Source organism: Zonotrichia albicollis, chromosome 6 (genome assembly GCF_047830755.1).
Source record: "Zonotrichia albicollis isolate bZonAlb1 chromosome 6, bZonAlb1.hap1, whole genome shotgun sequence".
NCBI lineage: Eukaryota > Metazoa > Chordata > Aves > Passeriformes > Passerellidae > Zonotrichia > Zonotrichia albicollis.
This window is the reverse complement of record NC_133824.1, coordinates 29103941-29130156: the sequence shown is the minus strand read 5'-3', so window position 1 is coordinate 29130156 and position 26216 is coordinate 29103941. Positions and strand designations below refer to the sequence as shown.

The window sequence follows — 26216 nt, the reverse complement described above, 5'->3', positions numbered from 1 at the left end:
GCAGACAGACAGGAGTGAGCATATGAGAGAAGCAGTCTGCTGTCACAAGTCCCTCAGTGAGGGAGGGCCAGGAGAGGCTTCAGGTGCTGGAGCAGAGATTTCCTGGCAGCCTGTGGCTGGAGACTGTGGTGAGCCACGCTGGGTCCCTGTAGCATGTGGAGGTCCAAGGTGAAGCAGACACCCACTTGGAACCCCTGGAGAGCCCCATGCCAAAGCAGGTGGGTGCCCAAGGGAGACTGTGACCCAATGGGAAGCCTGTGCTGGAGGATGCTTTGGCAGGACCTGTGGACCATGGAGAGAGGAACGCAGGCTGAAGCGTGTCTGCTGCCAGGATGTGTGACCCCACAGGGGACCCCTGGTGGAGCAGTCTGTTCCTAAAGGACTGTACCCTGTGATTGGGACTCATGCTGGAGCAGTGGGTTCATGAATTGCAGCCCATGGGAAGGACTCATGTTGCTGAAGTTCATGGAGGATAATCTCCCATGAGAGAGACCCCATCCTGAAGCAGGGAGAGAGTTGTTTCTCATTGTCCTACTCTGATTTGATTGGTTATAAATTAAATTGACTTGCAAGTCAAGATTGTTTTGCCCATGACAGTAATTGGTGAGTGATGATCCTGTCCTTACCTTGACCCAAGAGCCTTTCACTGTATTTTCTCTGCCCTGACCAGTTGAGGAGTGGGAGTGATGGGAATGTCTTTGGTGGACACCTGATGTCCAGCCAAGGTCAGCCCACCAAAAAATTATAACTATTACATGAAATTTCTGAAATAACCAGAACAGCTAGCAATTTGATAGTGGTAAACATCTGGCTATTTCCAGACAAATCTTTTCAAGTGATAGCAAATAAAGTGTTTTCAAGTGACAGCAAATTTAAAAAGTGTCAGGGAAGTATCTAAATAAATATATTGTCTAGGAGATTGTCATGGAAGTTCAGAGATGCTTAAGAGTGGGCTTCTGTATTACTGGTGCAGTGTTGCATCTTGACAGCTCTTGTCCCCAAAAGATTTGGTGGGGTCAAAAGTTTTTAAGTATTCAGCTATCACACAAACCTTTCGTCCGTGTTAAGTCCTAATCCATAGTGGTATGCTGGCATTATGGCCTTTTTAGCTCATGCATAATCTTAGTATGCACTGCCTGACCACTTTTGCCATTTTCTGCCATTTGCATTTTTGTAATGAAACTGCAGGACTACTTTGTACTGTCACAGAGTTTTCCTCAAGAATGGACTAAAGAGCCTGTTCATCTTGGTAAAGTTGAATTAGGGAAACATTAGTTGGGTGAGTAATACCGTTCTTTTGTCCATGTGGGCAAACCAGTTTTTCTCGTTCAGTGGTAACCAGCATAATGTAAAATATGTGGATTTGGGTCATAGTTTCTTTGTTTCATTTATGATCTAGCATTTTGGGAGGATTGTTTTAAGTTTTCCTGTCAGATTCTGAAACCATAATGAAACTAGCAACTTGAGAAACCAGCTTTGGAAAACTAGCACAAATTTTCATTATTCAGCACCTGGACCCTTTTAGTTTGGTTTTTTCTTTATGAAAGTGCTGGGTGTTTTCTCAGCAGCTGTGTACAGATGTCACTGTTATGCTTAGGTGCCATTTAATGCAGGTAGGTGACCTGGTGGGGACTTTAATTGTAATATTCAGTAGCATGGACCTAGTCATATCAATATTTCTGAAAACTCAATGTCCATAAGCAGATTCCTTGAGAAATTTGGCTTAGCAGTGCTCACTGTTAGTCTTGTCACTTAGTGCTCAGGAATGAGCTTGTTGCTGGCTTTCATATTGAAGACTGACCTATGATAGGTACAGCTCTGGAGAGAAACTCCTTATTAAGGATATGTTTCCTCTCCTTATATCTAAGGAAAGGAAATTGTATCTATACAATAGGATAAGAAACATTTTGTTCAGTTTTGAATATACTGGAATTAAAAATCAGTAACAGGAAAAACAGTCCTAATACTAAAGGTACTTGATGGGTTTTTTCTTTTTTTTCTTCTCTCCTAGACTCACACAGCATAAACAGATATATATCATACAACAATTTTTTTTTTGGTTGAAGATTGTTAGCAGTGGCCATTGAATAGGGTGAGATCTGATTAAAAACACAGAAATTCTCTTTATGGAAAGGAAGTAATATTATGAAATGGTCCATAGTATTGAAATTGTAATTTATAATAGTTAATTGAAGTTTCTCAGTTTTGTAAAGTAAACTCCATTTTTTTAGATGTCCAAGTAGTAAAGGACCATTGTCTCATCCACTCTAAAATGGAATTTCCTGATGAGCTGTGTCTGACCTGTGGATCACTAGTAAAATTTTTACTTTGCTGAAGCTTTGTTCTGCATGTTTTGCTAAAAAGCTAAATACGGTCACTGTAACAGATCTGTGTATCTGTTAATTAGTAAATGCCATCAGTTTCTGGATAAAAAAAAAAAATTAATAGAATTACTTCTTGTCAGTTGATCATACTTTTTCCTTGGTGAGTACAGAAATAACCTGTAGAGATGCAGGCAGTCTCTGCTTTCCATGCTCAGATGCCTCTGTAGATGTGTGAAGTGCTGAGTGGTGTGACCCATCGTGCTGTTTCAAAACAGGCTTTCAAGTACTTGGTCAGAATTGAGTCAATATGGACGGGGCTCTGAGTGTCCTGGCCTGTAGGGATGCTTGAGATGTTACAGGTCTCATGCTAATAGCTGGATTTTCAATAAATGTATTGAGAAGAGATGTAATTTTGCTTTTTGAATGGGCGGATGTTAATAGAACTAGAGCAGTAACTGGAAAATGAGTAAAATTTATTTAAATAACACTAATTTTCATTGTATCTTGGTTTTCTTCTTTATTCATTTGCTTTGATACCTGTTTCATTGAGTTTTAAATCTGATGGGTTAAACCACCTCTCACCAATGCCCCCTGGGACACTGAGCCATTGACCACTGCTCTCTGGATGCAGCCAGCAGCTCAGTGTCCCAAAGGACATTGGTGACAAACGGTGTCCCTCAGGTGTCTGTGCTATTTAATATCTTCATGAATGATGTAGTTAAAGGGATCAGGTGCACCCTCAGAAAGTTTGCTGATGACATCCTCTGCTCTGCTGAGACCCCACCCACAGTGCTGCATCCAGCTCTGGGGTCCCCAGCATGGGAAGGACACAGACCTCTTGGAGCGAGTCCAGAGAAGGGCCATGGAGACGATTAGAGGGATGGAGCACCTCTCTTCTAAGGAAAGGCTGAAAGAATTGGAATTGTTCAGCCAGGAGAAGGCTCTGGGTAGACCTTATTGCAGGCTTCAGTGCTCCAAGGGGCTATTAGAAAGACAAACATTTTAGCAAAGTCTGTTGCAACAGGACAAGGAGTAATCACTTCAAGCTGAAGGAGTCTATTTAGATAGATATATGTAAGAAATGTTTTACATTTCTTAAATGAGAGGGTGGTGAAACACTGGGACAGATTGCTTTGAGAGGTGGTAGATGCCCCATCCCTGGAAGTGTTCGAGGTAAGGTTGAGGGGGGCTTTGAACAGCCTGATCTAGTTGAAGATATCCCTGCTCATTGCAGGGGACATTGGACTAAATGAGCTTTAAAAGCTCTCTTCCAAACCAAACTGTTCTCTGATTCTGTGAAAATGGTGGTTTTTGTGCAGGTATGATGCATTTCCAGTAGTAAAAGCACTTGCTCAGGCGGGTCTTTGTATTCACTATCACAGTCAGACAGAAAAAACCCTTTCTGACTGTTTTCTGAAGGTATCACGCCCAGCCTTTCTTCATCTGCCATTCTGCTGTTGATCAGGTTGTGAAAAAGAAGTAGATGAAAGAGCTGCATGCTGGGTATTTGAGTTTTAATGTGGGTTGGGGTCAAACATAAATAGCTGTATTTATAGAGGAAAGAGGGAGAACTGTGCTGAACTGATTATACTTGTAAATGCACTGGAGTTTTACCTAGAGCACTGAGCTGAAATGAGTACTTGTTTTGGAATAGATTTAATTAAAGTTTTGTTCAAAGGCTTTTGAAAAAACCTGTTAAATCAGTTAGGGAGTTAGTTAGCCACCAATTTAGAGGGAACTGATTAAGGACATACTGTTGGTTTCCTCAGATTTTCTTTGTTGGTGTTTCTACAGATGTTCAGATTCCTTGTGCCTTTAAGAATTGCCTCCTATCATACAGTGGTAGAGTGGCTGGAATGCCTCTAGCTGGATATACTAAAGCATATCTGGACTTCTGCAAAATTGGATTTTGTTTATCCCTCTTAGCTGCTAACCTAGCCTTAGGTTTGAAATTATTTATTATTTTAAAACACGCTGAAGTTTGGGAATACATTGCTTTTTATAAGTGTAAAGATGTCATTTTTGTCTTGACACATCAGGCTGTTAATAGTCTCTGCTTCTCTACAGCTTTTCCTGCTGCTGTTTGTTTTGGACACTTTGTTTAAACCAGCCTATTGCTCTAAAGTATGATTCCAATTCACAGAACTGCTTTTATGACCCTTTGCTTGTGAGTGCAGCATCCACTATCCTGTGGCGTAAAGCTGGCTATGCCACAGGTATATGGTTATGCTTGTTGGTAGCTCAGTCATTTACCAAGTAGAGTCAGAGATCTTTAATGCATACTGTCCAGGCCTAGTGAGTTGTGTAAATTGTTGGTTATAACATTTTGCCTCTTGACACGTGTATGATGTTGCCTTGCCCTAGAAATGCAGGGCAGGCCTTGAGGTATGAGTTAATACATAAGATGAAAGAGCTGTATAATGTAAAATACAGAATATATAACCACCAGGATGCATGATTTAGATTTCCTGAAAGTAACAATTCACTTTCATCACAGTTATAAACAGAGAGGTTGTGCTGCTGTTGAGAAGACAGCTGTGTCGCTGCCTAATCATGCTCATTCCAGTGCATGTTTCTGACTGCAGGAGCAAGCTTGGCCATCGTTAGTGTGATACTTGTGTCATGAGCTTAAACAGAGAGGCAATTTGGTTTCTTTGTTTTGTGTGTACTGTATTACAATGGTTAAGTTAGAATATGCCCAGTATGAAGCTTTTCAAGAAGTGCCTTTTCCCTTACTATACCCTTTTTTGAATCTAAACTTCACTGCTTCTGTGTGCATGAGGAATGGAAGAGGTGTGACTGGGATTGGCTTTGGACCTCAGTTTTCAGGTAGGTGTTCAGGGATATGAAGGGCAACAGGAAAGACTTCTGCAAGTACATCACCAGCCAGAGGGAGATGAAGGAAAACATGGAAAAAGCTGAGGTACTAGATGTCTTTTTTACCTTTATTGATAGTATTTGTCATCTGGAGTCCCAGGCCTTTGAGACTAATGGGGAAGTCTGGAGCAATGAGCAATGAAGATTTAGCCTCAGTAGAGAAGGACCAAGTAAGGGAACATTTTAAAAAGTTTGCCACAAGAGAGTACATGGGAACTGATAGAATGCACCTATGAGTGGTCAGAGACCTGATATCAGAGCGAAACCACTCTGAATTGGTTTTGAAAGATTGAGACAATAGAAGACTTTTCTTGAGGACTGGAAGAATGCAAGTGTTCTTTTGCCTCCAAGAAGGGCAGGAGAGTCTGGGTATTTGCAGACTGCTCAGCCTCACCTAGACCCCGGGAAGATGATGGAGAAAATTCTCCTGTGAAGCCATTTCCAAACATAAGAAGGACACAAAGATGATTAGCAATAGTTATTGTAGCTTTAGGTAGGGGAAATCGTACTTGACCAACCTGGCAGCCTTCCTTGACAAAATGACTGGGTTGGTGGAGGAGAAAAGAGAAGTTTGTACTGTTTAACTTTACCAGTACTTTTGTCATTGTCCCCCTTAACACCCTCACCATCTGGTCTAGCTAAGTAGACGAGGAAAGGAATTGCAAATTGGCTGAAGTGCTGGGCTCAAAGGGGTGTCAATGGCGCCACAAAGTCCAGCTGCAGGCCAATTAGCAGTGGTGTGCCCCATGGGTTGATAGGGCGTGGGCTGTTTGTTTTCAGTAACACCTGAGTGATGGGATGCCGTGCACCCTCAGCAAGTTCACAGATGATGGAAAATTGGGAGGAGTGGATGGCAAAACAGACACCTTTGCTGCTGTTCAGAGGGACCTTGACAGGTTAAAGACATGGGCTGACACAAATCTTACATTTAAAAAGGTTCAGCAAGCAAATCTGCTGGAAGTGTGTCTGCATTCCAACATCATCATCCCTGTGCTTCACTGCTCACGCAGTTGCCAGGTGCTGGCAGACTGCTGGTACTCCACCTTGAGCAGCATACAGCCATTTATGTGTGGTGATTAGACTGAAATATGCAAAAACTGTTGGAGAGAACTATCAAAGTCCTAGAGAAGACTGCGATAACAAAACTGAACTTTTATTTTAAGGATAGTTGAAGTGTTAATGAGGTGATTTCACAGCTCTGGATGATTATTTAAATGCTACTTTATGTCAGAGTTCAGTGAGGTGAGGAATGTGAATGTGGTTTTAATCATAGAGGTTTGCTCCTTGAAAATTTGCAGGGTTCTTGCTGTTTAGCCCTGTGTTGCTGAACCCACAGTCTGTACAGTCATCTCTGCTGCCAAAAGTTGCATGGGATTTGTAAGTCATTTCTTTGTGAAAGTGCAACATCTTGTCCAGCTGTCCTTAAGTCTTCAAAACAAATTTTGTCACTTCACATTACTGTTTGCTGAAGCACCTCTCTTTCGAGGTTTTGAAATCTTGAAATCTTTTGAAATACATTAGGTGTAGTAAGCAGTTGCAAAGAAGGGGGTGATGAAGAGGCAAAACCTTTGAGGATGAAGATTAGGAACAGGTTCTTGAGTTGTCTGTGTTTACAGGTGACCAGAATAGCTTCAGTAGAAGTGTTGGTGTTAAGCATCTTGTGTGATGCTTTATAAAGCATTTGATACAAGAAATTGGAATCCACGAGAAGGACTTGACAAAAATGACCCATATTGATTGTCATGGCCAAACTTGCAAGTAAGTAGTAGTAGATAAATTCTGGAAGGTTTTCATAAACCTTAAAAAGTGAAACTCTAATGTGACTATAGTTGTTTGAAAGAAGAAAAAAGCAGCAGCTTTGTAGGATCAGTGCTGAGTGTGATCTTAGAAATGTAATAGTTCGCAAACTTCAGGAGGAGAACTTGGAATCATTGCATGCTATGGATTATGCTCTTCCCTGCTAAACAGCCCAGTGTATCAATTTCTGTTGCCTAAGGTTTGAGCTGGTCTGCTGTAGTGTGTCTTTATTTGGTCTGATACTGTGACATCCTTCCATAGCTTTGTTCCTTCATGAATGGTGGTATATGAGTGGAAAAACCATTGCAAGTTTCTAAAATATGGGCAGTCTCTGCAATGGCGATACTTTTCAAAGTTGTTTAGCCACAGTACAAAACCAAACCAAGCCTCAAACTTTGATTAATGTGATTATGCAAAGAATAAGTGCCAAAGAATTGGTGCCACTGATGCTTGGTGTAGGTGTTCAGCTGTACACACAGCACTTTTGCAGGCTTCCGTTGTTAACATTTTACTTATGTTGGGTTAGCAGATGTGTCCAAGGAAAGAATGGATTTTTTTGGTGCGTCAGTGATAGATGACCATATGTATTAATTTCTGTATCACAAGTTTGTATGAGGAGGCAGAATGCAGACTGTTTGGCTGGAGGTGAACAAAAAAAATAATCTCTCCTAATGTTCTGAATCTAAAAATAATGTTCCAGATACTTTATGGGTTCCAAGGTACTGTGTTAGATCAAAAGGGCATTCTCAAGCTTATTTATAAATCAAACCTCTGAAGACTTACATTTGCTGCAGTATTTTCAGCTAACAAATATACCTAAGTGTCTCTGCATCATCATACTGTAATCAACTGCAATCAGTTTGGCAATTGCTTAGATAACCCTTGTTGGAAGGAATATATCACTAGAAAGGGGTTCCTGTTTTAATCCTAATAATGCAAGCTGGAATGTGTGTTGTCTGCTGGATTGTTATTTGAAGTGGATGCCAGAAATTCTTATGATAAAATCAGTGATAATCGTTATGCCAGTTTAAGGAGGCACCAGCTCTGCCCCAGAAGTTCACAGGAAACTAAATCTAGAAAATGTGATTCAAGATGAGACTGTGTGTTAGCCCTGGAATACCTCTCATGCCAAATATGAGTACCCAAATTCTAAAAGCTTTTCTGCCTGTGTGACCTTAGTTTTATTTCTTGTCTGTGAAATTGATCTTATAATTTTGAGATGCTCTTGGCAGGGAATTGGTAAGAAAAATATTTATACAGTTGCAGCTGTGTGGTTCTTCCTCATGTATATACTGATTCCAGATGTCTAGATTCAAGCAGGAATTAAATGGAGTTGATTTTCTTTCTAAAAGAGATGGTAGTCATATCCCTGATGTGTACAGTAGCATGACTGCAGTGTAGTTTGTTGAAGATCTTAAAGTGACAGTAAGTGTTTAAACAGAGTTGTTTTTTCATTTTAAATAGAGGTAATTATGGCACAGTGTAATATGAGAACCACACCATTACAGCTAGATAAGCAATCCAGGACTTCATGAAAATCTTTTGATAGACTTTGCTCAGTCTGAAATTGGACTTCAGAAACTGACTTTTGCTCTTATAGGTTGCTCAGTGCAATTGAAGCTGACCAGTAAAAATACAGTGAAGACAAAACAATTCTGTAACAACTCTTTGAAGAAGGGGTATATTTTTCCTGTGAGTTTGTACGAAGCCCAAGTAGCAGCTCATAATGTAGTGAACCTTTCTAAAAAATTATGTTAATTAATCTTTTCCATGTACTAACGTATTTCTTTATTATTTGAAATGGCATTTGTGAATTTAGCAGTACTTCTAGTTCCTGAGAAATGAAGATCTCAATCTTAGTTTAGTTTATAGAAAATGGTGTGTGTACATTGGACAGAATGTGACTAGAGCCTCGAAATTGTAACATCAGGTTTATTTGGTCTGGACTGTATGATTTGCTTTGTCGCTGTTTTAAAAAGCACAGTATGAAAGTGAGCGCTTCGCTGTTTGGTTTTAGGTTTTAATATATAAAGCTCAGATTTGGTTCTGTGACCAGGCTTTGTGTTTTGCTGTGTGTTGCTTGCAGAATTCTCTTTGCTATTTGATAAAATTACATTCTCTCTCAAAAAAATTCTTAGCTGTTACCCTGATGTTAAAAAATGATATAATGTATTTTATCTAAGGTATGAAAAGCTTGAGCTGGAAAAAATACTAAGTGTTTGAGATCTCATCTGCTGGGTTTATTTTCCTCCAAATCTCAGTTTCAAGTGCAAGTATCTAGAGATGCAAACTAATTGCTGACACTTAGTGATTGAACTAAATATGAGAGCAGGCTTGTCCAACTGTTTCACTCCAGTAAACATGGTTAGAGTTTATAACACTAATCTGAATTAAGCTTTTGTATGGCTTTCAGTAGACATTTTACTATAAAAGGTTGAAGTAATGTTGCTTATTTGCTTAATGCTCTCCACTTGCTTTAAGAAAATGCAGAGATCACTGTTCATCTTGGGAGAACAGATAGCTAAATATAAAGGTAAATATAAATATAAAGGTATGATAATAAAATCACAATAAAACCACAATTAAAGTAGTCATTTGAATAATCTGGGCCAGGTTTTTTTTGTTGATTTTGTGCTTGAGAAAATAAGACCTTTTGACCAGTAAAACGCAGTAATTTTACTTAAGAGAGAAATAGGTACAATATTACCAATTTATTTAGGAGACCTGCAGTTTATTATTGACCTAAACAGCTTGTTCTGTAAGAACTTGGTGCCAGTTCTAAGAAATATTGCAAAAGAACCTGATTAAAATACTTGTCATGGGCATCTCCTCACAGGTTTGAGAATGCAGTCCTAAAAAAGGAAACAGAAAAAATCCCCAAAGCATATTTTTTTGTCCTAAATAGGTGCATGTACTTTACAAGTGAACAGACTTGGACTATGTTCACATAAATTCCAAATATCTATATTGGAAGAAATAGCAAATAATTAATAGCAGTTTTGTTCTGCTAAACCAGTTTCAGGAAACATGTAACTTCAAAAGAGAATGGATGTAACAATGAAAACTTTGACACCAGACTTATCACACAGGGGGCTTCACAAATACCTTGTTCCTGGTTCCCTGCAGCTGCCAAGTGGACATGTTCATCAGGATTTCTGGTGTGGACAAAACTTGGTTAGAAAAGCCTCTGTATTCTTCGACAAGAAATTTTTTGAAAGCCAAAATAAGTAACCAGCAAAAGTGTATTTATTGTCCTAATCTCCAGATTTGCACACTTCTTACTGCTTTCCTGACAGGATGTTTTGGTGGACAGTGTGTCCCTCCCTTAAGGTCAAGACAGGACAGGGAGTAGATCTTCACCCTTTGGAGCTGGAGCCATTTTAAACAATGATGCACCTTTGATATGTGAGTGTCTGCAAGAAGAGGGGTATTAGCCACAGCACTTCCTCATATTGTTGTGTACTCAGAACGCGTCACTAGGAAAGTCTCAAATCTTTACAAAGTCCACATTATAAACTGAACTGTGTGCAAAGCTGTAATTTGTGAAAACTCAGTTTCTTGAGGACCTTTGTACTGATTAGTTTAAAACTCTGCCCTTGCTTCGTAGATATAGTTTAGTAGGCTGTTTTACTCCATGTGACACAGCTGTTTTAAATGGCAAGGTAAATGCTGAGGGAGTTTTTTGGTAGCATTTCAGTTTGTTTTTCTGTTTATTTTTTCCCCGCAAATCATGACTCTTAATTTACATGCTTCACATTGATATAGACTGACTTTAGACACCTTTATATAGCAGAATTGGAGGGCTGTATTGGTAGGAAATTAAAAAAAAAATTAAAATTTTTAAAGCAGTTTGCTGCTGAAAGTTTTTTGTGAACTTTTTTCAGTGTAGCAACTAATTTCTGTCATAACAGTGCTGTGAGTTAGTGCTAAGAGTGCTGCTTCTGGGTTACTTGTGCTATTGCTCCTCATTATGTAAGCTTCCCAGTTTGAGAACAATGTCACTAGTTTAATTTCAGTGGCACAGATGTAACATTTTGAGAACTGCTTGACACTAGGAGTGCAAGAGGTATTGTGCCAGCTAATGCTGATATTTGCTCACTTGCCTGCAATTCTGAAATCTGAATTCTGATCCAGAAGTTTAATGTGTTTTCACAGGTACAGCACTCTGCTTACGGGGGTGTTGGTCCAGAAAAGTATTCTCCAAAAAAGCTGAATTCCTGAATTCCTTTTTACCATTGACACATAACTTGCTTTCAGATGAGTGCAAAGGAACTGTCTTGGTAAATTAAATTATGAAGGGGACTCTGTATGGGTGTGTGCTCTGTGTTGTGGTAGTGGTGGTTTTTTCCCCTAGAGATCAGAATGTAAGTCTGATCTCTGATTACAGCCCAAAGAGCTGCCACAAGATCTACTGTAGTGGTTTGATAAGTGGTTAGCTCTTCTGGGAGGAGGGTAGGCAATGAATATCAATTTTCATAAGAGGTTTGATTTTTCATGATCGGGGAAAAAAAAATTGCTGCTTTATTCAGGCAGTAGATTCTACTCACCAGAATGATTGTTGAAACAAAATCATTCTTGATACACAAACTGTAGATTTGCTGGAAGATAGTAGTTTTAAGTATTGATGTTTGATAGGATTTTAGGATTTAATTAGGAACTGTTTGACTTGCAGAGAACCACCTGCCAGCTTAAGGTAAGTATGTAGAATTCTAATAGAAGAAGAGTAGCATAATTAATATCAACTAGCAATTTCATCAGGGATGAAATTATTTTGTAATTCTAAGTAAATTAAAAATAGTTTCGGTGCACTTATGGCAGTTGTAAAGCAAATCTTTTGCCTTTAAAGGGGGAAAAAAGATGGAAAAAGGATAGGAGAGGAAATCATGGCAGTCTTATTGGGTTAGATTTAATATTCACAACATAGCGATGTGTTGACTTCTGTGACGAAAACTTTCTATTAGTGCCTTCAGGGAGATGGGGAACAGGGGATTAGAGCTGTGACTTTCCTACTGAGAACCTTTAATTCTGGTTTCTACAGAAATGAAGAGGACAACTGTCCACTCCTGAGTCTTCCTGAATATAAATGTGATGTTGTCTTTCACTTACCATGGGTTCTTTTTCTTTCTTTCTTTGTTTTTAGCTAAGAAGCGCTTTCTTTCCTCTGCTGTTTTTAATGGAACAGAAAATGGAGATGGAAAGGCATGGCTTCTTTAGGCTGGAGTTTGCACTGAGGCTCCTTGGTCTGTTTGTTTTCATGGGCTGCTGACGACTGGAATTGGTTGATGCAGCAGGACAGTGCACATGGAAGCTGAGAGGGAAGGGCACAGCAGAGATGTGCAAGACCAGTGTCCCCACTGTACAAACTACTCTCAGTACTGTGCAAGCTCTTCTCTAACCCCCCATCCCATAGTTGTGGTTTGGATCAGTTTAATTCTGGTAGCATTTTAATGTATGAATGAAGGGAGTGAGATAACCGTGGAAGAGCCCAATGTTATCTTGTGAAACTGTACAAATGAGCTGGAGATCTGGCCCCAACTCACATTTTGTTATTAATATTAGGACTTGACTTTTTATTTTGGTTACTTGAAGACTGGTGGAAAGGGTTTTTCTTCCCCTCACTTTTGCCTGTATGGTATTTATCTGTGAGTGAAGATGTTCAAAACATGATACTTTGGTGTATGTTTAGATAGTGATTGATGTTGGGGGTGGGTATTTCCTGATACTTAATGATGGTTTAGAAGAGTTAGTCATCATTGGCCAGGAAATACCAACTCCTGATTAGATCGAGTTCAATTATCCAGAAGATATTTCAGCGTCCATCTGAATGTGGTACGTTGCCAGAGACATTGTGTTCATAATAGCATCTTGTTTTAGTGTTTAATTATAGAATTAGTGGCTGTATGTGGGTTCTGTGTGCTATAAATATGTCATCTTGAAGTCACTATGTTTGCTGCCCCAAGTTTTGGGAAGTGGTCAGGCAGTGTTGCCTAACAGTCGACTAAAATTCTGTAACTGCAAGAATTTTGGATTCTCAAATGAAAAAATACTTAGTACTTCTCTCCCTCCCTGCCCTTGGCCACCACAATTGCCATCTATGTAAATTTTGCAGTATATTTCAGGTTGGGATTCTGACTGCATGTTTTCAGGTTAATCCAGTTCCCTTTTACTTTCTGAGTGGGAGTGATGGTTGTCTGCTTTTAGTCCCATATACATGCATTAGTTTGTACTTGGCATGATAGAAATAAGTTTGTTTTAAAAAAACAGACAAAAATGGCAGAAGCTAACATATAAAACTACCAAACAACCATGGTACGTATAACCAAACTGGGGGTGTGTGTGTTATATTTTCTGACATTTATTTAAAAAAAAAATCTCTGAGTATTTGTAGACTCCCTTTCCAGAGTCTGGAATATTTATATTTAATAATATATTTATATTTAATAATATATTATTCTGGATATTTGCTCTAGTCTTTGCTGGCGAGGTAAACCATGTTTACTGAATATATTGTGGGAGTTCAAGAGGTGTAAAAACCACCAATGGCTTCTGTAGTTCAAGGCTGAAGGGAGAAATTCTGGAAATGTCATCCTGGCTGTCTCTATCTCTCTTCTGGCATTGGGTTCTTTCCTTCTCAGGACAGGTGAATTTTTCCAGCTCTAATTTTGTAAAAAACATATATTGGGACTTAGCTGTGTAATTGTAGGCCTCTATGCTTCCATTAAGTATTAAGCTCCTTTGGAATAGTCTGAAACTTCCTGCTGTCTAGGCTTGTAACTGTTCTATTAGTACACCTTGGGATCCTGTCTGCACAGTTATTTTTATAGGTGTGCACTGAAGAGTAAAGTAGCTCTGCCAGTCACAAAGACAAACTTGAATGAGTGAAAGCAGGATTCAGGAATAACACTAAATTCATTTTATGGAACTGAACATACTATATGCTGTACATTCCCAAATGTTTCACTCTGGGCCTTACCCTGCTCCTTCTCAGATGTTTTTTACAAGCTTTCTTATGTTATCAGTGAGCACAGCTGGAGCTCGTAAAACCTTGCATAAGCCTTGAAGACGCAGAGGAAATGAGGCATCTGCAGTGGCCCAGTGATGCAATTGCTCAGGCTTTGCAGAAAAGGCAGGGTGGTGCTGAAGGTTTCATGAAGTTGTTGTACCCAAGTGGAGGACTGTTGATGCCTCCTAAAACTCACTGGTTTTCATCCTCTGTCACAGAAGGATGGACTTCATGACCACATTAACTGCAGAGATTAAAAGAAAATTTTTGGTAGATTATGTTTTTAATTTTATGTGGTTGTGTCAGTTGGTGCTCTGGTGGAATGTAATAAGTGACAGTCACAATAAGATGTGCTAGCTTCTATAGCAGGGTATAGCTGTTGCTTCTGATATAGCTTTTGCTTCTGATTGAGTTGTCCTAAGGTATTAGGACTGTAGTAGCTTGTTAGAAAATGTTTGCTTTGAAGTGTCAGAACTGATGCAGGCACTACCAGAACCTGTGCACAACAAGGCAGCTGAAGGTGGCTTTGGTTTGTGTATGCTGCAGTGTTTCCCAGATTGAGTTGGGTACCCTGGCTGTAGCCTTTGGGGCCATGTGCAGTTGGTTTAGGTTTCCCAGAGTGTTCCAGTGTACCTGCCCACAGCGAAGGCTGTCCAGGCCCTTCCTGCTGCATGTCATGTCTGGATGCCTAATGTGAGGGGGCGTGGGTGGTGAAGAGAATTTGCAGGGAGTGTCTCAGGGCAGCCTGTCCAGCGAATCCTGTGTCACAGCTACATTCTTGCCTTGCCTCCTTCTCTTGCAGAACTTTACCTTTTCATGCTCTGAATTTTGGGGAACTGTATCATCTGTATTTGTCTGTAGTGTAAATGACCAAGTCTGTATGGGTAGTAATCTGTGGAGTCCTTACAACAACAGACTTTTTCCCAAATGGTAAGTAAAGTGCTATGGAAACCAATGACTTAATACTATAGGGTAACAGTGAATGTCTTATAGTTCTCAAATGCTGGGTGGACTGGATTCAAATTATTGAAGGAGCTATTTGTTAGCACTTGTTTGAAATCAACAGTGTACTCTGTCAGTTCTCCTTTCTTTGATTGGTTGTGTAATCTGTTTATTCCCTGAACTAAGCTTTCTCCATCATTTCTTAAAAACTGAATACCACATCTTTTAATCTTAAAATTTTGTGAGCTTTCGAATTTGAAAGATTCTATGAAATATTATAAATAAATTGTGGGACATCCTCAGGACATTTATTCCTTTTCAAAATGTGTATGTTAATATAACTGAGAACATTGTGTAGAAGTGCTATTCATGTTCTCGGAACTCATCTCAACCTAGACCTTTAACTTCAGTGAGATCTTTAAAAAGTCCCTGTAATTGTTTGCATAGGGAGAATCTTTAGCCACTTAAAATAGATTCAGAAAATGTTACTAGTTACTGATACGCTGAAAGTTTGAACTTTTGAAATGCAATATAGTGTAAATAAACAACGTGTGTTCTTACAGTGTTTTTAGTAGATAAGTTTAAATGTTTCTCTAGTTTGAAGACTTGAGTCTTGCTTGGATTTGGTTTTAAACATCATATTCATTAAGCTGATGTTATTAATATTCAGACTTCTACTCAAAATCTATTTTTTCTCTGATGCCAGTCACTATAAAGGCTAGATAAGATGTCACACAGCAATAGCTATACCAGCAATGCCTTTTTATTCATGTTTTAGTTATTTCCTTAATTTTTTCCTTCTCAGACCTAGGACATGATGCTTAGTCAGTAATACTGACACACATTGCCTGCTCCCAGTCTCTGGTAACTATATCTACAAAAAGCACTTTTTTTTTTCTTAATTAATTTTATAAAGGAGAATCAGTCAGAGATCTAGGTTCTGATTTTGTACCAAAGTGAGCATAGATTAACTTCACACAATGGTCATCAACCTGGGATACTTAGATTTTACAGAGGTGTTCAGTCATCCCTCTTGCTGGTTTGTTGCAAGTCCCTTGGGCCCTTCTGGAGTCTCCCTTCAAACCGAACAGCTCTGCTGAGAGCTTCACGTGTTGTAGCTGTTTAATTTTACAGACATAGTCGTTTTTATGTGTAACATAATACTGTTATCCAGCAGGAAATACAGTCTCCTACTGTGAATCTCAAGACTATCAAATATTTTAGGAATGCTTTCTAGCCTTCTTTCCAGTATCAGGGAAATAAGTATGTCAAGTAACCCTGTTCTGCATCACCCAAACTCCTCTACCCCTTTAGGAAAAAATTTACAAATTTGATGTAGGTGTCTTCATTCTTGTGAAATGTAAGACAATTTTAAAACTTCTATTCAGATATTTATTGTTTTGTAAGTTCAGGGTGCCTTCTGGAAGAGGAATGTAGCAGTAACAAAATTTTAAAAATCCTCTTTAGTAGAAAAGGATAGAGAATATTTTGAGTAGAAAAGGATAGAGAATATTCACCTATAGAGAATATTTTGAAAAGTAAAAATGTTCTTAGTAGAAAAACATCCTCCCCTTCCCATCAAACAACAGAAAAAGGGAGTAAGACAATTTAACTGCCAAAACTGGAGCAGATCCACATGTATGTTCAGCTATGAATATGATCTTAAGCTTGGGCAGACTTTAGGTATGTTTTGTGAAGTTAGCTTACGTGGTCACTCACATCTTTTGGAATTTTTGCCTTACTAGTTAATCTGGTTTTTCACACAAATTTCACGGTTTTTTGTAGAAAACATAAATTCAATAACAGGATTGGATGATAATATACAAGGGGGATTTTTCTGTAGCCCAAACTTCTGATTTCTTTCCTTGCCTTATTTCTTGATTGCTTTGTTTCTGTGAGAGTTCAGAATATGCAGACTGTATGCCTTAAAGGAGGCCATTTCCTGAATCTCCTCTTCTTCCTTAATTTTGTGTTGCTGGAGCTTTGCTCGGTGTGTAAGTGGTATTTGGGTCTCCCACATATGGCTCCAATCTCCTCCTGTACCTCCAGCACTGGATATTTATAGCAAGGCCGCCTAAATGCCTGATTCCAGCGGTGAGAAACTGACTCGGAGCGCACTGCGATTTCTCCTGCGCCCGTGTCTGTGACCAACTGTGGAGTTTTGGCATGCATTGCATTCCTGGGTGTGGCTGGAGGACAATCCAAGATAACCTCAGTTATCTTGGCTTTGTTACAGCAGCCTGTTGCATTTTAGAAGTTCATGTTAGAGGCTATGAAAAGCATTCAGTTCCAGACTCTGAAGTTACTCTGTCACTTTCATCTTTAGTTCTTCTTTTTTTTGTAAGGATTCAGGGAGAGAGATGTTCTATGATGATAAAAAAGGCCTATGTAGATCACTAACTTGATATTTCAAAATATTGGGAATAGAAAATTATGTAGTTGTGCTTGCTTGTCAGCTTTGGGGTTTAGAATCAGGGCACACTGAATTTCATCCCGTTCTTTCTGCTGTAGTTTCAGGGTTTTGGAGGTTTCATCTTGTACCACTAATAAGTTTACTTCCAGTCAGAATGATTGTAATGTTTCATCTTAAGAAACTTCTAAAATTCAAGTTGATGGACCAAGAAAGGACTCAGCCTTGAGTTAAACGTGAAAACAGAAGGACCAAGTACAGGAAAGAAACTGAACATGGAAAAACCCACAGTAGCTGTCAGCCATGATGCATGGACTGCAACCCTTTCTGGTGATAAGGAACTTCCAATAGGCAACATGAATATGAGTGTCCTGGAAACTGTTGTCACTTTATCGTGTTGTCATCGCTCAGACTTGAGACTTGGAAGGGCTGAGGAACTTCTGTCACTTTGTGTGGTCAGACACTGTGTCCTTTATAAAGATGTTTCTATATAATCCCTGTGTAAACAGTGATGGTGGTCAACCTTAGAGGGTGTATTTCACAACAGAGAGAAGTGCAAAAGGAGAACGTGATTTTTGTCCCTTCCTTTGTAGAGTGTTTTCTTACAGACACTGAGGGAGCAATATAAGAACTCTGAATTCATGAAATACTTAATTTATCCTTAATTAAAAAGGAGTCATTTAAATAGGCTGCCCTTGAAAATAGCTATTACAGTTGCAAATTGATAGATTTCATTGAAGAAGCCTTCTTTATGTAAAATACTGAATGTAAATATCTGAAGAACATGTTATTGCATTGATGATTGATCTTTTTTGGTGATACTTGTGAGTTCATCAACTTTGCCTTACCACTGAAAAATGTCAATTTGGTGTTACTCTTAAATCTGGTTAGTGTGAAATTTGAGAAAAAGTGGTTTGTGGCTTGCAACAGCCCTCTTTTGAGGCATGTGATTCAATTGCCTATAGACATTTGCACAATTTCACTGTCATGAGACTAAGTTGGTCAGAGAAATATATGTAAAAGCTACTTGGCTGTTTCTGCTCCTACTTTATAGATTAAGTTTGTGATATAGGGATCCAACTTTTCAAGTCTCAGTGCTGGCAAAGCTGTGTATTTATGCTTGTAGCAAGGCTTTATATAAAGGCTTTCAGCATCTCTTACTGCAGTGATTAGACTGCTATAATGTTGAAAAAAATCTCTTATAGAGAGATGAGTTTTGTAGTTGTTGTCTGAGAATTCTTTCCTTTTCCAGGAAGTAGCACCACTGAAGGAGACCACTGCCTTTAGTTGCGCTGGTTGTTTGGTGTGATGCGTGCAGCTTCAGAGAGCTGCAGGTAAGATGCTGTTGTGTAGATGATCTCAGGGGGTGGAGTTAGAGCTGGGAAGATGTAGTGCAAACCATAAGCAGAGTAGGAGGGTGTCTCTGTAACATAGATAATTGCAGTGCACCTGATGGACAATCAGCCTTTGGAATGAAATCTGACCTTTGAGAATGAATGGGAGGTATGAACAAGTGCTTGATGGTGCAGGTAGGGAGCCTTAGCCATTCTGCTGTAGACAGCCTTTGGTTTCCTATAGTTGTGCTGATGTATTTTTGCAAGACACCAATTGTCATTAGCTAACCAGGTGTGAAGATTGCTAAAGCTGCCAGAGGAATGGTGCAGTTTGAGCGGACTTTAAGTTCTGCCATGTGCACTGATGTTTTCTGGCCAAGTGAAATGTGTGCCTTTGGTAATCTCAAAGTGACATAAGGTGATGCTTGGTCCTCCAGGAGCTGTAGTCAAGATCGACTCGTCCAGAACTTGCCAGCAAGGAGGGATTATCCCAAGATTCTGAGTTGAAAGGAACCCACAAGGATCATCAAGACCAGCTCTTAGGTGAATGGCCCATATAGGAGCTGAACCTGCAGCCTTGGCATTATTGGTAACACACTCCAGCCAACTGAGCTCATCTCAGTGGCACAGTATGCCAGCTTCTTAGGAGATGTGATTTCCTAGAGTGGAATAAGCTCACTTTCTACCTCAGTTCAGTACCTATGTCACCAAGTCACTAAATAAATAAGGTGAAGTTTAATATATGTAGAGGAATTGTAATTAAGGAATGTATAATTGATTCCTTGTGAAGGAAGGTGGTGTTGTCTCCCACCTAATTTTAATAGCATTCTAAATGGTGTTATCTATATTGTCAGTGTCCTATAAGCTGCCTGTTGTATAAGAGAAAACTCAGAAACGGAAGGCAGGGCATACTGTTAAGGATGGTGATATATGAATGGAGTAATTGTGCTACAGTCTCCTGCCAGAATAATGGAGGTGCTGTTCAAATCAGTGGACTCTGTGACTAGTTGCTGGTGAAGATAACACAGTTGTGACTTTTATGGTTGTGTGAATCTGGCAGCACAATGTTCAGTGTCCTTTTCACTGAGTCCCTGCCTGCCTTGATGCCACATGCCAGCTGTTCCATTGCAGGCATTTTTAGGCTGCCTTCCTCTTCATCCTGTCTTCTCTTGCCCAGCTCAGTTGCCACCCCAAGAAGCAGCTGTCTTTTATGAAAGCAGGGTGGTGTTCTCCATACCAAGATGGCAAGACAAGGGACATGATTTCATCTGTAAGCCTGGGCAGTAGCAGCAGCACAATTTCCTACTTGCCCCACCTGTAGAGCTCATACTGCTTTTATGTCAAACTCACTGATATGAGGAGAGAAATTTGTTGCTTGCCACTGTCCACATTCATCAGCAGGCAATGCAGAATATGGCAATGGTAGAATATGAATTATTCAGGGAAAATTCATGTGAGTGATGCCTTGGTTACCTTCTGCCACTTGCTCTGTGCTGTGTCTGGTTTTTGAGGAGTGACTTGTAGAAGTGCATATGCTGCAGATGTGGAAAGGCTGCCTTTGGGTGCAGGATTTCAGGGCCATCAGGTGATATTTCTGTCTTTGCTGAGGTTGAGGCTTCATTGATTGCTCTGATGGACTTGAGAATGAAGACAAATTTTCCTCATTATTTCCTGTTTGACTTTTCTTGTTCTTTTGCAAAGCAGTTTAAAGTTAAGAAGATGTCAGGTGCTGTATGATTCAAGAGGCTATTGCAGCAATGTGGTTTTCCAGCATGTGTTACTTACGGGCAGTGCACTTTCTGTGACTGTCTCTTTCTGCCACCAAACTCTGTGTGTTGCAGCAGATCATTGTAGCTGTTTTACTGTGAACAACACTTGATTTAGAAAGGTGAGAGACATCTGTGGGTTTCACAGTTCTGGCCTAGCTGAGGTCATTCAGTCAGACTGGTGTGTTCATGAGGGCTCTTTGGCATCACTGGAGCTGCTGAATTGCCCCTGCTGCTGGCAGCCCTGCCTGCGGTGCTGTACTGACTTGTGGGCAGCCTGATCTCCCTCTGGGGAACATGACCTGCCACGCTGCTGTGGAATGCATTTCACCTTCTCAAGGAAACACAGCTGTGATCATACATACGATAGACAGCATCCTACTTTGCTCAAGATCATGATGGGGGTGAGGAATGTTAATTTCTAAACCAGGAAAAAACTACAAACCTCTCTAGTTGGGGGTGATGTTAATATTGAACTTTTTTCCTGGGTTTGAACAACTGTAACAAGATGGTCAAAAGCTCAATTTGTTTGAATAATGAACATCTGAATAATGTTTGAATAATGAACATGGTCTTTTTGTCCGTGTCTCAGATGGCAGCTTATTTTAAAGAGAATTAATGGGTGCAATATGCGATATTTCTGTAGTTCTTATCAGCCCTAGCTGATAGAATGTTTTACTGATGGTTTGAGTTGCTCCTGACTTAATTCAGTATATACTGCTTGTAATTATATCTTCATTTGAAGCTTTTGAAATAAAAACACCTTTCCATGATCTTTTCTTACTCATAATATTAAATTAACCATTTATTTCCATATTGAGGCTAAAATAAACATATATTTTAATTAAATATTTTTATTTTATAAAAATAAAATACAAAATAGTTTAGAATCAGCTGGGTGGGGGAGCTGTTAATGAGGAATAGTGAGACAGTTTTGTGAAAATTTATAGGATTTTGGTATTTATGGAAGAGGGTGATAGTCTTAGCTCCTTGTATAGGTAAACTGGGACCCTGAGAGGCAGCACTGGCATTTTGAGGTGTATGTCGTAACTTTGTCTTTTAATGTATGATTGGTTAACTTTTAAAGTGGTTGGTTTAACTTCATCTCTCTGAGTATTCTGTGTCTTACTTCACTAAGAGTATGGGAACAGTTTTGATCTTAATTTCTAAATTCTACAGACAATTTCAGTGGAGGTTTTTCATTATCACATGAAGGTTATTTTAAACTCTCTGTGTTAGAATGTGCGTTCTGGCCTTTTCTTATTAGTAATAATAATTTTGAGATCTGAGTGTAGCTTGTGGAGAAAGCCCACATGCAAAGGCTTGTTCTTGGCTTTTAATGCATGGTTGTTTTTTGTAGCAGAAATTCTGTGCTGATCTTGAAAGAGATAAAATTATCATGCTAGCAGAATTAATATGGGGAAGAGAAAGGTAACAGAAAAAAGTTGAATTAAGATCCCAATATTATATCACCAGGAAGGTGGTGCAGTAAGTCTGAATCTATTATATTCTAGTCCATTGTATTCTGAGACTTCACCTTCTGAATTACCATAGACTTAGTTTTGACCAGAAGGTGAAATGCTGATGTGAGTTCTTGCAGTTGGTTTGGTAGGTGAAGCAGTTCTACCAGTTTGGAGCAGTCTGTCTCAGGTAGCAACATGAAATTCACATAATATACTCCCCCCCCTCCCCCTCCCAGCAGTGTTATATTAGATGAACTGGTTTAAGTATTGTTTACAGGCTCGAATTAAAATCCTATTGTGGTCTTGGAAAGACTAAATATTTTGACTAGATTGTTAGAGAAATTAACATATTGCTTCCATTTCTTAATTAAAGCTTTCATTAAAAAACTTCATTATCTTGAAGGAATTTTGTAATCATTAATTTGATTTTAGATGAAAAGGGTAACCATCTCTTTGGATGTATACAGAGTTACTTATTTAGAGAAATACATTTTCATTGTTAAATATACTTAAAGTGAACTTTCTTTTCTCTTCACTGAGTTTAATGGCAGTAAAAAAAAAAACAGTCTGGAGAGGAACTGCGGGATTTATTGATATCTGAAGCTTTGTGTGATAATACTCGCTGAGCAAGCGGTTGTGGATTCAAAAGTATCATTGCTGGTCAAAAATAATGTCTTACTAATTTTAATGACCATCATGAAATCTGGTAACTTCTGTGGAAGGAAATGTCTGAGAGTTTATTATCAGTGTTTAAGAAAACAGTGCCTGTGAAATTTTGTAGCAGTTTAATTCCTATCTACAGCCTCCATAAAGTCCAGCATTACTATCCTTACAAGCAAAAGGCTTTAAATGCCAAGTGATAGGAAAAGGGAGTGGGGGAGGGAAGTATGCATCTGTTTATAAGAGCAGACATGAAAAACTTTACTTGGAATTCTTCCATATAACCTCAACCCTTGAATGCAGACTGATGGATTCATCCTTCTTTGTAATTCCGTGGAGTTCACCCCTTCCCTCCTCTCACCTCTTACCTCAAATTAAAATATGCAAACATTGAAATTAGTAAGATGAAAGGTTTTGCCAAAAGTCTGAGAAACTTCAGGTCTGTTGCCATGAATAAAGAAAAATCCAGCCTTGACTGGAGTTGTGGCAAATTGGTATAATGGAGTACTGATTCCAGATAGGGGGCTTGTTCTTTAACAGAAACACTGAAATTATCTAAAAAAATATTATGTTGTGAGGTACAGAGAGAAAATGACATTAAGTTCCACATGAAACCTTTTATCACCCAAATTGGACTTGACCAAATCACTTTTATCATCTCCCATTTATTTCAGGCCATAGATTCCTTTTTTCTTTTTTTTTTTAATATCCATGGAGTCATGGTTATAGCTTCAAGAGAGAGGGATTTTTAAGAAAAGTACTATAGGAGAATCTGAGATGGAGGTGGGACAGTAAGTCACCAAGTGAACGAGTTCTTGCTGCTGTCATATGAACATTGTTCTGGTAACTGATTGTGCTACACTTGGATTTGGGGAATGTTTTATTCCTAACATTACATACATCAGGATTTTATGAAGGTAAATACTTATAAAAGATATTTTTTCAGTTATGTTGCTATATATAATTTTTTTAATCACTGAAGTTTGCGTAGATCTCAAGGCTTTGCAGTAAGCAGACATGGGAAGCATTAGGGATGAAGTGAGGTTTTACGTGCTATGTCATCATAAGGAATGCTAGTTGTCTATATACAAAATGGTACCAGAAAGCTGGAATTGTGTTGGAATTCCCTGTTTAGACACCTCTCACAGGGAGTATGGTGACAGATTCCTTAAATGTTTTGTGAGTTGTGTGGCTGATGAAACACGTGGCTCATATTAGACTCTGGAGAGGATACAAAATATTTTTAAAGGTATTTAACTGGTGAGGGAGTTCAAAAAGCATTGCATTCTGTGTGCTTAAAAGTATTTACAGCTTGTGTCTGACTTTGTTAAGCTAGCTTCTGATTTGCTTACATTTGTGTAAAGCAAATGGATTTGGAAATTCTATTAGTTCCTTGTAATGCTTTGTAAAGGGTTATTATGAGAAAAGTGTTATGGAACAATTGAAAACTTGCACTGGATAGGTGTACAAATGTATACAATAATTCCTACTATAATAAATAAGATTCGTGTAAAGAAAAATTTATGTTCTTAGAAGTCAACCACAGTTGCAGTGCTGGACACCAGAGTGGGTTCCTAAAAACATTCTGCCTATATTTTTCATGAAAGTGAACTTTTTCTGTTGTTGGGCTTAATGAGGGATGATCAGGTGATTTTCTGATATCCTGACAGCCAGAAAAAATTACTGTATCTTTTCTCTGGGCTCATTTGTATTATTAAAACCCGCTACTTTTTCACAAAAGCTTGTTGCAACTCTTCACAATTTCATTTGATTTTTAAATTAATATTAAAAATGCCTTTTCTGTCACTCTCGCTCCTCCTTCTTTGCATTGGCTGCAGTCAAAAGTGTGGTTGATTTAGCGTGAACAAGCTGAAGAAAACCCACAGATAAGAGGGCCTTAATTATGTTTAGCTGTGGAGGATGGGAGCGATTGAAGTATCTTGAGCTGCCATGTAACAGCTGCCAGGCAGTGACTGACTGGAGTGCTTGAGCCCAGCACAGCAATGTTGTAACAGGGAGTCATCTGTCACCCAGTGAATGGCACACATCGTGGCAGTTAGGCTAATTTTCATTTTGTAATTGAGACTGACTAAATGTGCCCATGGCTTGTTGCCACAATAATTCAAATTTTGTGAGCTATCTGGAATATCCAAATTGATTTCATTTAAATGTCTTGAGCTCTAAAATCTCCTGCTTCTGTGTGTGTTTTGGAGAGGGAGATCCCTTCAGTGTAGTGAGGCGGCTCTCGGTGCTGCTGCGGCCGTGGGGTGTGGGCAGGTCTCGGCCGTGCTGTGACAGCTGCCACGCGGAGGTGTGGCCAGCTGGACGGGCCCCGAAGGGACACCAGCCTGGGAGCTGGGCTGCTCCACAACAAAGGCTTCACAGCGCAGTAATGCTCTCTGATACTGTCAGTGTTGGATCCTGGCAAGAATAGAAGATTAAGACGTGAAGCAAGACTTCCCAGCTGGTCAAATGGGACTGGGTGATTTCCTAAATGGATGGCTGCACCACCGCCGCTGTAGGTTCCAATACCTTTAGGAAGTTTTGATCAAATAATTAATCTGGGTGGTTTGGGGATTTGTTTTTAAAAATTCCTTTCTATTTTTAGTTTTTAAACTTTCTCAGACCTAGGAATTGTGCTGTTTGATTTTCTATCATGAAGAGAAACACTATTTTATTAAAACCTGGACTGGAGGATTCTATTGCTTTTTCAGAGTTCCTACAATATAAGAATTGGAAAATTATCGTTCCCTTTTTATTTTCTAACATTATGATATTGTAATTGTTGTTGCTTTCCCCCCGGGAAAATTTGTTTTCCTAGGTGAAGACCTTGGATGTATCTAATCTGTCTTTGAGCTGAAGGTATTAAGTAGTCCTTGTCATCATCCTTATCCTTGCTTCTTTTCCCTGCACCTTCCAGTTTCATTTCAGGGAAGGGTATATGAACTACAGTAACTATATGGTATTGAAGCTGAGTGTAGTCTGGTCTTATGCTGCAGCATCCTGCTTGCTTTGCACTGCTCCTTTCATAATAATTCTTTCATAGTAATTTAATAATAATTAATGTTGAAATATAAATAATTTAATAATCATAATAATTCTTACTACTGTTTGCTTATTTGACAATTAAATTTTTGGAGGACTAAAAATGAGTTATGACCTTTCCTAGACAGTAATAATGACTTAATTCACATGCATTGCTATTTATAATTACGGTGGCTTTTTTACCCTTCTTCCATATGCTTTTCTCTGCTGTTTTTATTATAGAATTATTTCTTCTTGTGAGATGATCTTGTATTTTTAAAATCAGCTTAATCTACTCCTGAACATTTTGCATCACCTGCACAGTTGTTGAACTTACTTCTTTTGAGAGCGTACATGAATGAATGAGACATTGCTGGCTGTGGTGAGAGCCCTCTTTATCTCCCTGTTTTGTATCTGAGCACTCTTGTGCATTTGCCTAATTTCTCTGTACCTGAATCCTGCTTGCTGACAGACTCAGCAGCACTACTGTTCGTTCCCAGTGGAGGTTTCTCATGAGGCTGATAGAAATGTATGGTTTGTTGTTCCAAATGTTTCCAGAATGTGGGCCAGGTGGGCTGTTGGGCTGGACCGTGCTGTGGGCTGGTGTAGTGCAATG

The 26216-nt window shown here is 39.1% G+C and overlaps 1 protein-coding gene across 21 annotated transcripts in view; it reads left to right on the top strand.

The window, feature by feature from the left end:
* Positions 1-26216, top strand: part of NUMB (NUMB endocytic adaptor protein) — a 92173-nt gene that overhangs the window by 22082 nt on the left and 43875 nt on the right. Inside the window, exons 2-3 of one of the 21 annotated variants that reach the window (XM_074542940.1) lie at positions 18606-18687; positions 19125-19230. The exons of 18 other annotated variants lie outside the window; for them this stretch is intronic. The gene's annotated coding sequence lies outside the window, so the exon portion shown is untranslated. Of the gene's footprint in view, positions 1-18605; positions 18688-19124; positions 19231-24913; positions 25095-26216 lie in introns of those variants that run through there. 2 more of the 21 variants (XM_074542938.1, XM_074542941.1) reach the window with 2 other exon arrangements.